Source organism: Tursiops truncatus, chromosome 6 (assembly GCF_011762595.2).
Source record: "Tursiops truncatus isolate mTurTru1 chromosome 6, mTurTru1.mat.Y, whole genome shotgun sequence".
NCBI lineage: Eukaryota > Metazoa > Chordata > Mammalia > Artiodactyla > Delphinidae > Tursiops > Tursiops truncatus.
Genome location: NC_047039.1, coordinates 103,283,598 through 103,295,328, shown reverse-complemented (window position 1 = coordinate 103,295,328; position 11,731 = coordinate 103,283,598). Strand labels below are relative to the sequence as shown.

At 51.9% G+C, this 11,731-nt stretch overlaps 1 long non-coding RNA gene across 1 annotated transcript; it reads left to right on the top strand.

Annotated features, from left to right (window-relative positions):
- Positions 1-4,128: 4,128 nt before the first annotated feature.
- LOC109552432 (uncharacterized) lies at positions 4,129-5,205 on the top strand. Its single transcript, XR_002179230.3, has 2 exons — positions 4,129-4,264; positions 4,828-5,205. It is a non-coding gene; the product is annotated as an uncharacterized lncRNA (long non-coding RNA).
- The last annotated feature ends 6,526 nt before the right edge of the window (positions 5,206-11,731 follow it).

Genomic DNA, 11,731 nt, shown 5'->3' with positions numbered 1-11,731 from the left:
TCCATCTGCTGTGACAACTACAAAAAGTGTCAGTACTCTGCCTCAGTTTCCCTGACCTTCCCAGCTGGGCCCTTGGCCAGCACCCTCAACACCCTCACAGGCCCAGCTCCACCCCAGGCCCTGAGCCCCTCCCAGCTAAGGTGGCCAGGACCCCCTTCCCTACACCCTGCTCCCCCCACCCAATCCCCCTGACATGGGGTGGGGTTTCCCTCTGCACACCCCCCCACCCTGGGCTCCACCCCAATCACATGCTCTCCTGGCAACTCTACTCGGGGAGTTGGATGTTAAAGCTCCTGGAACGCTCTCACCCCTGCTGTGTCCCACCCACTATTTGGAAATCTGGAGATGACTCTTACCTGAATCACTCGGGGGCCCAGCCCCACCCAGCCCCACCTCCGGAGGCAGCTTCACAGCCAGACAGGAAAGCTCTGGAATCAGCCCAACATCTCTTCAAATTCCCCTCCCCATTTCTGACCAGTTTTCAGTGTGACCTTAGGTAGCCAACTGCCCTTCTTGGGTCTCAGTTTCCCCATCTGTAAAATGGAGTTCATAATTCCATTCTCGTAAGAGTTACTGTGAGGACAAAATAAGATTACGTGCATGACTCTGAGCAAGATTATAGGCATGACCAACCTCCAGTAGGAACTCAATGTTAATTCTTTATCTGCTCTCCCTAACATTCCCTATCTGAGCAGGAGGGTTTCATGCAAAGTTCACGTCCTCTTCTTTACCTCCTCAGTGCCAGGCTGAGGTTGGGCATTGGTGGTAATAATAATGATGGTTAATATTTCGAGTACCTACTGCGGGCCAGGCAGCGTGCTGTGTATTTCACGTGCACTATCACATGTAATTTTCTCAACAGCCCTACACAGTATTATCACCTCCATTTTACAGAGAAAGAAACTGAGGCCCAGAGAGCTGACATGACTTATCCAAGGTTGCACAACTAGTAAGGGATAGGTTTCAAGGCCCAGTCCCTTTATTCTGAAATACCAGGTACCACATAACCTAAGCCCCAGCAGAGCTAGCCAGTGTTTGGAGTTAGTTAAGAAGAAATGGGACTTCCCTGGTGGCGCGGTGGTTAAGAATCCGCCTGCTAATGCAGGGGACACGGGTTTCAGCCCTGGTCCGGGAAGATCCCACATGCCGCGGAGCAACTAAGCCCGTGCACCACAACTACTGAGCCTGCACTCTAGAGCCCGCGAGCCACAACTACCGAGCCCGCACGCCTAGAGCCGGTGTTCAGCCACAAGAGAAGCCACCGCAGTGAGAAGCCTGCGCACCCCAACGAAGAGTAGCCCCCACTCGCCGCAACTAGAGGAAGCCCGTGCGCAGCAATGAAGACCCAATGCAGCCAAAATAAATAATTTTTTTTTAAAAAAGGAGGAAACAGAAATGCACTGTTGGGGGTGGCAGTGTGGGACGTTGGATGGGACAGAGATGGGGGAGGCTAGGGGGTCCAATTTAAGCAGCATAATTCAGCTGAGAAGCTAAGCACCTAGAATCACAAAATGTTTTCACATCTCACATTGAAATCCTCACAACAGCTCCAAAAGGAAAGTATTAAGCATTATCCCCATTACGCAAAAGAGGAAACTGAGACACAAAGATTTCCCTAGACTGTGCGGTGAAGAGCACATGCTAAGGGGTTTTGGTGCAACGTCTCCTTTATAACTTATAACAGCTCCATGAGATAGATTCTCTTCTTGTCTCCGTTTTTGTAAACAGGAAAACTGACCGCTAAAGGCCACGGGCTAGCAGATGGCAGAGCTGGAATCAGAGCTCTGGTCTGTTTGATGTCAAGTCTACAGCGTAACTCCCTGCTGCACTCCATCCCTGGCTCTCTTGGATCCCAAGCCATCTGAGTAATCTTTGAGGATCAGACATCAGCTCCTGGGATCTGGGGGCCCAGACGCCTGTGACTGAAGAGCTGGAGGAGCTGGGGAAGAACCACTGTCTTGTGAAGGGACGATAAATGCTCCGGGGGTTGCTGGGGCGAGAAAATATCAGTCCCTGCGTCCCCCTCCTCCTCCACCACAGTTGAAGGGGAGCTGTTTCCATGGTCCTCCTTTGGTAGTGGCATACTCTCCTAACTCTGCTGAGAACCATCAATAGCTCCCACGGTCCCCAGCCCTTAGCCTGGCCTTCAAGTCTCCTCTTTCCCTGAGCAGCAGGACGTCATAGAAAGAGCCCTGGAATGGAGGCCCCGAAGGTGTGGTCCTTGGGCAAGTCACTCTTCTCTCTCCTGGACCTCAGTTTCCCAACTTACTAAATAAGCCTGTTGAATTAGGGGTGCTGAAGGAGGGGAACAGGGGTCTTGGAGTCAGGAGGCACTGGATTTGGAGCCCAGCTTCCATATTCAATATTGCGGCCAGTCATAGTCATCTCTGAGGTTCAGTTTCCTCATCTGGAAATGAGGACCATAATAATATCTATTCCCTGGGACCATTGTGAAGATAAAACCACTCAACTCAATCTCTGGCACTCGGGAGATACTTGGTAAATGATGCTTACTGGTGGAATTATTATTAGTAGTAGTATTAAATAATTAATATTAATTAATAATTAATTTGATTCAGTCAGTGTGGTCCTAGATGTGAAAAAAACTTGTTCTGGACACCAAAAAGTAGTTAAGAGAGAATGGTTGCAGGCAGGTGCTAGCTTAGCGTACTAGGAATGCATTTGCTTACCCATAGCAAAGTCCCAAATATGGCAGCTTAAACAAAAAAAAAAAAAAAGGAAGAGGATTCTTGTTCTGGAATGACAGGCCAGAGGTAAACCGCCCAGGCCCTTTGGCTGCTGGAGAATGCCGTCAGGAGGCCAGGCTCTTTCCATCTTTCTGTTCACTCTCAGAATGCGTTGTGTCCGCCAGCCTGTGTTCCAGGCAGGAATGGATAGAAAGGGCAGAGGCAGCCCCAGCTGAGTTCCAACCGCATCTCTTTCACCAGAACTGTGTCATGTGACCTCTCCTGCCCGCAAAGGAGATTGGGAAATTGAGTTTTGGAGATTAAGCAGGGAGGGATAGGGAGTTGTGAATGGAGATGGGGCCAGCTGTGTCTGCCAGACTCAGAAGAGTCTCTTTCTGGTGTGGGCTGTGGTTTCTGATGTGTGGCTTCTCCAGAGAACCCAAGAACAGGTATGTGCCGCTGACTCCAGAGGTGAGCAGACCTTGCTTGGCCCAGAAGAGGGTCTGAGAATAGCAGAACCACAGCAGGTCAGAGACAGGCACTCCCTGAGACAAGGTCCAACCCAGCACCACTCAGTGTCAGACTCGGAGGGTCAGAGCAAGGCAGGGGCTTGCCCAAACCGGCCAGGCTCTTTCCTCTGTGTCCTGTGGCCTCTCATGACCAACCTTGGAACAATTCACCCATGAAACAGTGGTGCCCCAACGCAAGGACATCTCATCCTCTGAAGCTCTGCACCCAATGAACTGAAAACGCAGGGGGCAAGAATTCCCACTTCCAACCAACTCTTCAGTTCTCAGGCAAGAGTCTTAGAAGTCCATTTTCTGGAGCCTTTCGGATAGAACTGGACTGGCTCATCACTCACGTGGAACGTGTGCTCCTGCTTTAGCACCTCAGGAATAACTTACCATCATTCAGCCATACACAGCTTAGAAAAACATTTTCACTTACATCATCTTCTCTTTTGAGCCACACAGAAACCTTCTGACGTAGGTGTTTTAGCCCCTGAATAAGCCAGGGTTGGCTCTATGACAACCTGACAACAAAATCGATTCCAACTGCTTTTGGCAAAAGAAGGAGAAGAGTCGGCTCCCAAGCTGAAAAAGTGGGGACAGGTATGGCTGCATCCAGGTGTCAGGCTCCCCCCCTCTCTGTCTCGGTCTGTCTCTGTCTGTGTGACTCTCTGTCTCTCTCTCCTTGATCTTTTTTTCCCTTCTTATTGGCTTCACTCTCAGGCAGGTGCTCCCCACGCACTTGGGCAGCTCCAAACTTACACGGTCCTAACACTCTGATCCCATATGAAGAGGATCTCTTTCCTGGACACTTCTGATTGCTTCGGCTTAGCTCACGTGCCCATCCCTGAACCAAAGGCTGTGAGCAGGAGGACGGAATATCCTGATTCTAACTGGCCAGTCCTAGACCATGCGCCCACATGAACTGAGAATGAGAGAGGGATGTTCCCCCAACAGCAAACTGGATACAAAAGAAGAGGGAAGGGATGCAGGCCAGGCAGAGGCAACTGACGTCCACCAGCATTCCGCTTCCCCATGTGACAAACGAGGAAGCCAAGGCTCAGAGAGGTAAATGACTTTTGCCTGAAACCTCAGGGCTGGTAGGAAGGGAGGCTCTCTTGCCTTTGGCCGTGAGCCTGGATGGAGAGAAGAGGGAAGGGCTATGGGGGTGAGAGGTCCCCTGCCTTTCCGGAGCCTGGCAGGCTTCAGAGCCGCCCGGAGAGGGAGGGAGAAGGGTTTGGAGGGATGCTGGAATCCAAAGCTGCTTCTCCCCCTACTTCCTGGTGTTTGCTTGAGCAGGAAAGGATGTTCATGTTTGTTGAACAACCAAGGCTTGCCAGATACCTCTGGGCACTTCGCAGACCACGTTTTTCAGAGTTGAGGCTCGCAGAGGTGAAGCGACTTGTCCAAGTCACAAAGTCTTGGAATGTCAGGGCTGGGACTCAGTCCAGGTCTGGAATGACTCCAAAGCCAGTACTGCTTTCTTGAGTGTTTCTCAACAGGGCACTATTGACATTTTGTGTAAGATTTCCCCACACAGGGCAGGAAGTTTAGCCGGCTAATGGTAAGCTCAGTCACGGCATCAACCAAAAATTGCTCCATGCATTTCTAACCTCTTGCGCTCCCTCTAGGAGGCCGCATCTGCCTCTGGATGAGAACCAGAACACCACGCTGACCGAGCCTGGCGCTCTTCTGTGGACTCAGGGCCTGACACAGAGAAAGCACTTAATAAGTGTTTGATGAATGAACAAATGAAACATTCTGGAGTCAAAGAGGACTAGGTACGAATCCCAGCTCTACCACTTACTAGCTGTATGGTGTCGAGCAAGTCACTTAACCCTTCTGTGCCTCAGTTTCCACATCTGTAAGATGGGGAGAACACCAGCACCATCTTCATAGGGTTGTTATAAGGATTCAACAAGTGAATTCTTATAAAATGCTTAGGACATTGCCCGAGGCTTAATGAGCTCTATATCACTGTTTCTTAAATAAATGAGCTAATAAATGAATGAATGAATGAATGACTATCTCTTATACACACACACACCCAATCAGGAGTATACAGTCTGCAAATACTTTCCTATTTGTTATCTCATTTGACTGTCTCCCTTACTCTATAAAGGAAGGTTATGCCCATTTTACAGATGCGGAAACTCACTTCAGAGGTGAGGCAACTTGGCTAGGGTCTTCCAGTTGTTCAGCTGTCGCTCCAGAATTTCAAACTCTGGCTTCTCTGTATTTTCCACCCCCTGCAAATACACACTTTTAAGCCATGAGTGAACGCGTGAAGGCTCTCAGAGGGCCTGGACAGGCAGGGGCCGACCTGCCCCGGAAGCTGTGAAGAACCACTTTCTCGTCTATCCAACCTGGGGCTCTCTCATGGGGCTGCCCATGCTCTGTGTGTATGTGGGGGTGTGTGTGTGTGTGACTCACCAAGGGGTTGGGGAGCGAGGAGGCCCAGCCATGCAGCCAGGACTGCAGGACCACAAGAAAGAATTGGGTGGTGAGTGAGGACTGGCCAACTGCCTGCCCACAGCCTCCCACTCTCTGAGGAGAGGAACACTGGCTCTGAGGACACCCCAGAAGCCCCAAATCTAAACCCTCAGGACAGGAACTGGGTGTCTCCCAGGGTATCTAGCACCCAGCACACAGGAGTGACCTCACTGCTCTGTGATTCCTTTCAAATTCACTCCATCCATCCTACAGACACTCATGAGATGGCATCTTGGCCAACCTCCAGATGGGCTGCTGGAGACTTCTGCTCTCAAGGAGGTCTCAGATAATGGGGTGAGCCTCAGAGGAACAGAAGACAGAGAATGGGGTACTGCTGGGGATACACACACACACACACTTGGGCACATACATATATGCAATGAGATTCCGTTCTTTCCATGCCAAGATTCAAGTCACAACTTCAGTGAGCTTCCATAGCAGTGGAAGCATAGAGCGGTAGAAAGCTGGAGAAACACTGGGATGGACCACATCTCAGCTACTTCCCTTCACCAGGCCTCTCCTTGTTGGTATCTCACTTCACCTTTCTTCCCTGGCAGCAAAACTTACATTATGCTGGATCTGGAATCCTCCTTACTCCTGTCCACTTGGAACCTTTAACTTTCTTATCCAGACCAACCCAACCTAATTCAGCTCGACCCACCTCAACTCTCCTAAATTCAACTCAACACAGCTCAACTTATTTCCACCCAATCCACCCAAATCCAACCCAACCCAATTCAACCAAACTCCGCTCCACTCCACTCAGCCCAAACCAACCCATCTCAACACAACCCAACTCGGTTTAACTCTACTAAATTCAATTCAAGGAACATCAGCTCAGCTCAGGTCCACTCAGCCAAACCCAAATCCAGCTCTATTCAATCCAACCAAACTAAATTTTATTCAACCCAACCCACCCCAGCGTGACATAACACAACTCTACTCCACCCAAACCCAACTCAACACACTCAACCCAACTCAACACACTCAACCCAACTCAACACACTCAACCCAACTCAACACAACTCAACTCAACTTCCCTACCCAGCTCGATTCTTCTCCTTTTGCATCTCCTCTTTCTGTCTGACACTAAATACTTGTCTCCCAATCCTCCCCCATTGGCAGATTCCCTATCCTTCCCTAAATAGTGAGACACTGAATTAATACCTGATCTAAAAGAAGATGGGAAAAGTTTCCTTTGGACTATCTACCTCCTTGCTTTTCTCCCTGTGCTAACCACATCCCCCTACAGATAATAACCTTCATTTCTGACTCCCCACCACTTACCCCTCCCCTTTCATGAAACCCCGAGGCCATGAATCCTCAGAGACCTCAAGCCTGTGTGGGCTCTCAGCCCTGCACTCCCTGCCCCCAGGGAGGTGAGGACATTTAGATTGGGCAGCAGGGAGGGTCCCGGCCCCAGAAGAAATTTGATGGGCAGAAGAGGGACCACCAGACCTGGGCACCTTGCAGGCAAAAGTAGGATCTGGCTTGACCCCCAGGGAGCAGAGGCTCTGTCACTGGCTTTCTGCCCCATCCACCGAGCTCTCTTTCCACTCCTTTATGGCCCTGCCTTCCTTTTCCTGCCTTATCGCTCAGTCTTCGTCTCTGTATCTCTGTCTCTCTCTGTCATTATCTCTCTGTGTGGGTGGCCCTGTCTCATCATCTCTATCTTGGACGCTCTCTTCCTCTTTTACCATCTTGTGTTGCTAGCCTTCCTCTTGCTGACTCTCCTGTCTCTGTTTGTATTTCTGGTACAATCTGCTTTATGTACTAAGCTGTAGCTGGGGAGTTGTTTCTCCCTCCATCCCCTCTGCCTCTTCCCGAACCATAGTCACCCCAGGCTGCCTGGGAACCACTCAGGCTGCTGAGTCGGGCCTGAAGCTTCCCATGCATGAGCTAAAACTTCTTTCCTCAGAAGGAAAGAAATCAGAACCACACACCCTAGAGTTGGAAGGGAATTTAGGCCAATCTTCCCACTTTATGGATGGGGAAACTGAGCCCCGGAGGCTGCAGGGGGCTTGCTCAAGATCATTCAGAGTTAGCGGAGTGAGAGTGAGGCCCTCCTGAGCTGGAGACCCCAGACTCTGAACCTAGAGGAGGAAGGTGGGGGACCAGACTGGCTGGGAGGTGGGTGGGAGGACAGTACCACCTACCCCAGAAGCCATCTCCAAGACCAAGAGAATTATGTACCTTCCCACAGCATCTCAGAACAGTGTCTCCCTGTCTGTCAGTCTGTCTGTCTCTCTCTTAGTAAAGTGTATTCCCTGGGGGGTGGGGTGGGGTGGTAGGGAGGGCTAGAAAGGAGACAAGAGGCAACCGGGTTGCCCCTCTAGTGAGGGTCATTCACCACTGACCCCGACCTTTCCCACCTCTTGAGGTCGGGACCCAACAGGGCACAAAAGCACAATTCTGAGAGCACAACGGGGAAGGCTTCATGGGCCCAGGGGAGAGGAGGAAGCCAGGCTTTGGCCTCCTGCAAGACAGCCACAGCCTGTGAGGGTCAGGGCTGGGGTTTTAGCCAGACTGAATCCAGAATCCAGCCATTAGGCCCTTGGCCACAGGCTCCCAGCCCAGCCAGGCACAGCCCCCCAAGACCGTCCTGGTCTCCGTCAGGGTGAGCCTACAGGCCCAGCTCCAGGACTGCATTCCTCTCTGGCCGCGCCCCCCATCAGCCTCCTGGTCAGTCCAGGCTCCAGCAGGAAGCAAGCGAGGCCCAGCCAGGCAGACGGCCCTGCTCCAGCCCAGAAGCGAGGCCCCAGTTCTCTCCTCCTCAGCCATGGCTGGCTGTACCTCTAACTGCTCTGAGATGCTCCCTTAGCAGCTCAGAGTTCCTGGGCAGGCACTGGCCAGTCTTCCTCAGAATTCTAGGTTGTCCGAAAATAGAAAGGAGAAGAGAAGTCTGTGGTCTGTGTGGGCAGAGAGAAGCTGAGAAGGGGAGGCGTGGGGGAGGAATGAGTTTCTAGGCACATGGACAGACACCACCAGGACTGGCTCTGACCTGACCTCCGGTACCCTCCACCCTCCTCCCTGAAGCCTCCACTTCCTGCCTCTCTGTAGAAAGGGCCCAACCCTCCACTGAACAGATCAGGAGACTGCGGCCCAGAGGGGGAAGCAGTTTGCCCGAAGACACGTGGCAGAGAAGCGGCCAGAACCCGGGGCTCCTGGTCCTTAGACCCAGCTCCTTCCCCAGCAGGCTCTCGGGGTGGAGTTCATTATGGGCTCCTAGCTCACCCCATCCGCACAAGAGGCCAAATTCAGGCAGGTCAGTCCCCACGTGAATTGCCCCAACCCCAGGAGTGCCCTGGTGCTCAGAACCCCGAGCTCGGGCACCTCCTGAACTTGCGTTGGTGTCAGAAGTGAGGCAGTTTGTGTGCAGACTGTGACCTCTGACCTTGTAGTTGGCCCCAACTTACTGCAGCTTCATTCACTGACTCCTCACGATAACCCTCTGAGGTAGGGACCGTCACCATCAAGGCTGTTTTACAGATTGGGAAACTGAGTTAAGTCACCTGACAAAGGTTGCACCATTGGAAAATGAGAGGCAGGTGAGATTTGAGAGCGGGCAGCCAGGCCCAACTGGGAGAGCCAGAGGGGCATCAGAGGGGGGCTGACAGGAGACAGTTCCCTGAGAGGGTTCCCCGGTAAAGAGGCTGAACTTTGTCCTGGGGTCAACGGGGAACCATTGCTGGCTTTAAGCAGGGAGCGACGTGTGTAGCTGTGGGTTTTGGCAGGGTCCCTCTGGACGCAGCGTGGAGAGTGGATGCAGACAGGTCCGAGTGAGAGAAGAAAACATACGAGAGGCCACTGCAACAGACCAGGTGAGGAAGATGGTGGCTGGACCTGAGCCGTGGGCCTGGGAATGGAGAGCATGGACATGTTCCGGATCTACCTAGAAGGTAGACTTGACAGGATTTGGGGACAGACTGAATTTAGGGCGTAATAGAGCAGGGAGAGCTGAGGGTAACTCCCAGGCTTCTGGATTAGACAATTAGGGTGCTAAGTCCCCGAGACAGGGGAGAACAGAGGAAGAACAGATCTGGGGTGGGCCATACCACTACTAATGGTCCTAGAGTCCTGAAGGGGTTGATGACCCAGAACAGGGCCGTCCCTTCCCCATAACACAGGGTCCCTTGTCTGGACCAGGACTGCGGCTAGCTCCAGAGCCAAAGGGACACCCGCCCCTACCCCAGAGTTGCCACCAGGTGGTAGCAGAGGCCGCCTTTTTCCGGGAAGGCTGTGTAGCAGAGGAAAAAGGGAACTTCTCTGCTGGGGATGCAGACCCACTGGCAAGACCTGGCAAAATGGGCCAGGGGCCTCATCCAGGGGGTTCTGAACCCAAGTTCCTGCAGGTACAGCATCAATAGAGCCCTGATCTAGGAGGCAGGAATCCTGTGACCCACACCTGCCCCTCTCTAAGGCTCAGGTTTCTTGCCTGTAAAGAGCGCAAGCCCTTCAAGGGATCCAGAAGCTGGCAGAGGGACTTCTAACTCCTCCTCTGGCTTCTAACCCTAATAGCTATGGCTTCCAAACATATCTGTAGAGGCAACATCTTCTCTTTACAAACAAAATCCTAAGCATTCCTCATCCACCCCATGTACAAAACAGAGAACAGATTTATACAGACCTACTCTAGTTGGAGTAGAGGTTGGGGACCCTCCCAAGCCACACAGAGGATAGTCCAGGCCCCCCAACCTGGCATTCGAGGCCCTTCACTCCCTCTCTCTCCAGTGCCTTCTTTCACTCCCCTCCCCTCCCCCATTCTGTGTGATCCTACTGTGTGGAGGATCAAGGTTAGCTATGTAATTTGCAGGGCCCAGTGCAAAATGAAATAGTGGGCCCTTTGTTCAAAAATTTTCTAAAATTTCACAACACTTAGAGTAGAGCATTAAACCAAGCACAGGTCACACATCCATGGAGCCACTTGTGAAGTTTGTGTGTGATGCGAGGGGTCTGAACTCCAGCCAGCCTGTGCCCAAATGCGGGGCTCTGTCTGCCAAGAAGACAGTCACCTTTTCCTTCACTCAAGGGCACTTTCTGTTGTCCAGCTGGGGTCCAGCAAGGCTGCGTGCGCCCAGGAGGGCGTGTCTTTTCCAAGGTCACATGAAGGTATCGTATTGGTCGGCAGACACCCTGCCCAAATCCTCTAAGGTGTCACGGCCCTGGCACGTGAAATGGGCTCCCAGACTGCTTGTTGAATGAGGGAAGGGGACCAGAAGTTGGACACAAGACACTGGAGAGCAGAGGTGAGTACAAATCCGGGCACCAACTGTGGCCCATTCATGTCTGATGAATGGATAAATAAATGACTAAGTGAACGCTGAAGACTGGACAGACATCTAAGTAACAGCATCGTGGAATTATGAAGCTAAAAGAGACTGAGAAATCATTGGATCTGGGGTTTTCAAACTACAGGGTTCTTCAAAGCTGTAGGGAACTGCAAAGTTGTGTTGGGGACAACAGGAGGGCACATGACAAAAGCCAGGAACACAGGGATCAGGTCCCCTTCCTGCCTTTCACCCTTTTATGTCTCACATTCTGGGCTCCTATGTAAGCTTTTGTTTGAAGAAGAATCCTGCTGGCTCAGGAAAGGCAAGAGACTTGCCCCATGTCACACAGCAGAGGCTGGGGAGGGGAGAGCAAAGAAGAGGGATCAGAGATGTGAGGTCAGAGGTCAGCTGGGAGCTCCCAGATGGGAGGTAGAGGCAGTCAATGCAGGCAGGAGAGTGAGCATCAGAAGCTGGAGTTTTGTACCAGAGAAGTGAGATTAAGACACAGACAAACCAGCTCAGAGCAGAGATTCAAGGGTCAAGTTCCAAGCTCAGAGGCCAACGGCAGGGGTTCAATTCATTGCTTTTATTTACTAAGCACCTGCTATGTCCCAGGCAGAGTTCTCGGCCCCAGGATGCCACAGTGAACCAGAGAAAGTCCCTGCCTTCACCGGGCTCACATTCTGGTGGGGGGGAGGCGGGGGAGGAAACAAACATTATTATAAGAAAACATATGACCCCACCAGCTAGAGATAAGTGATATGAAGAAAAT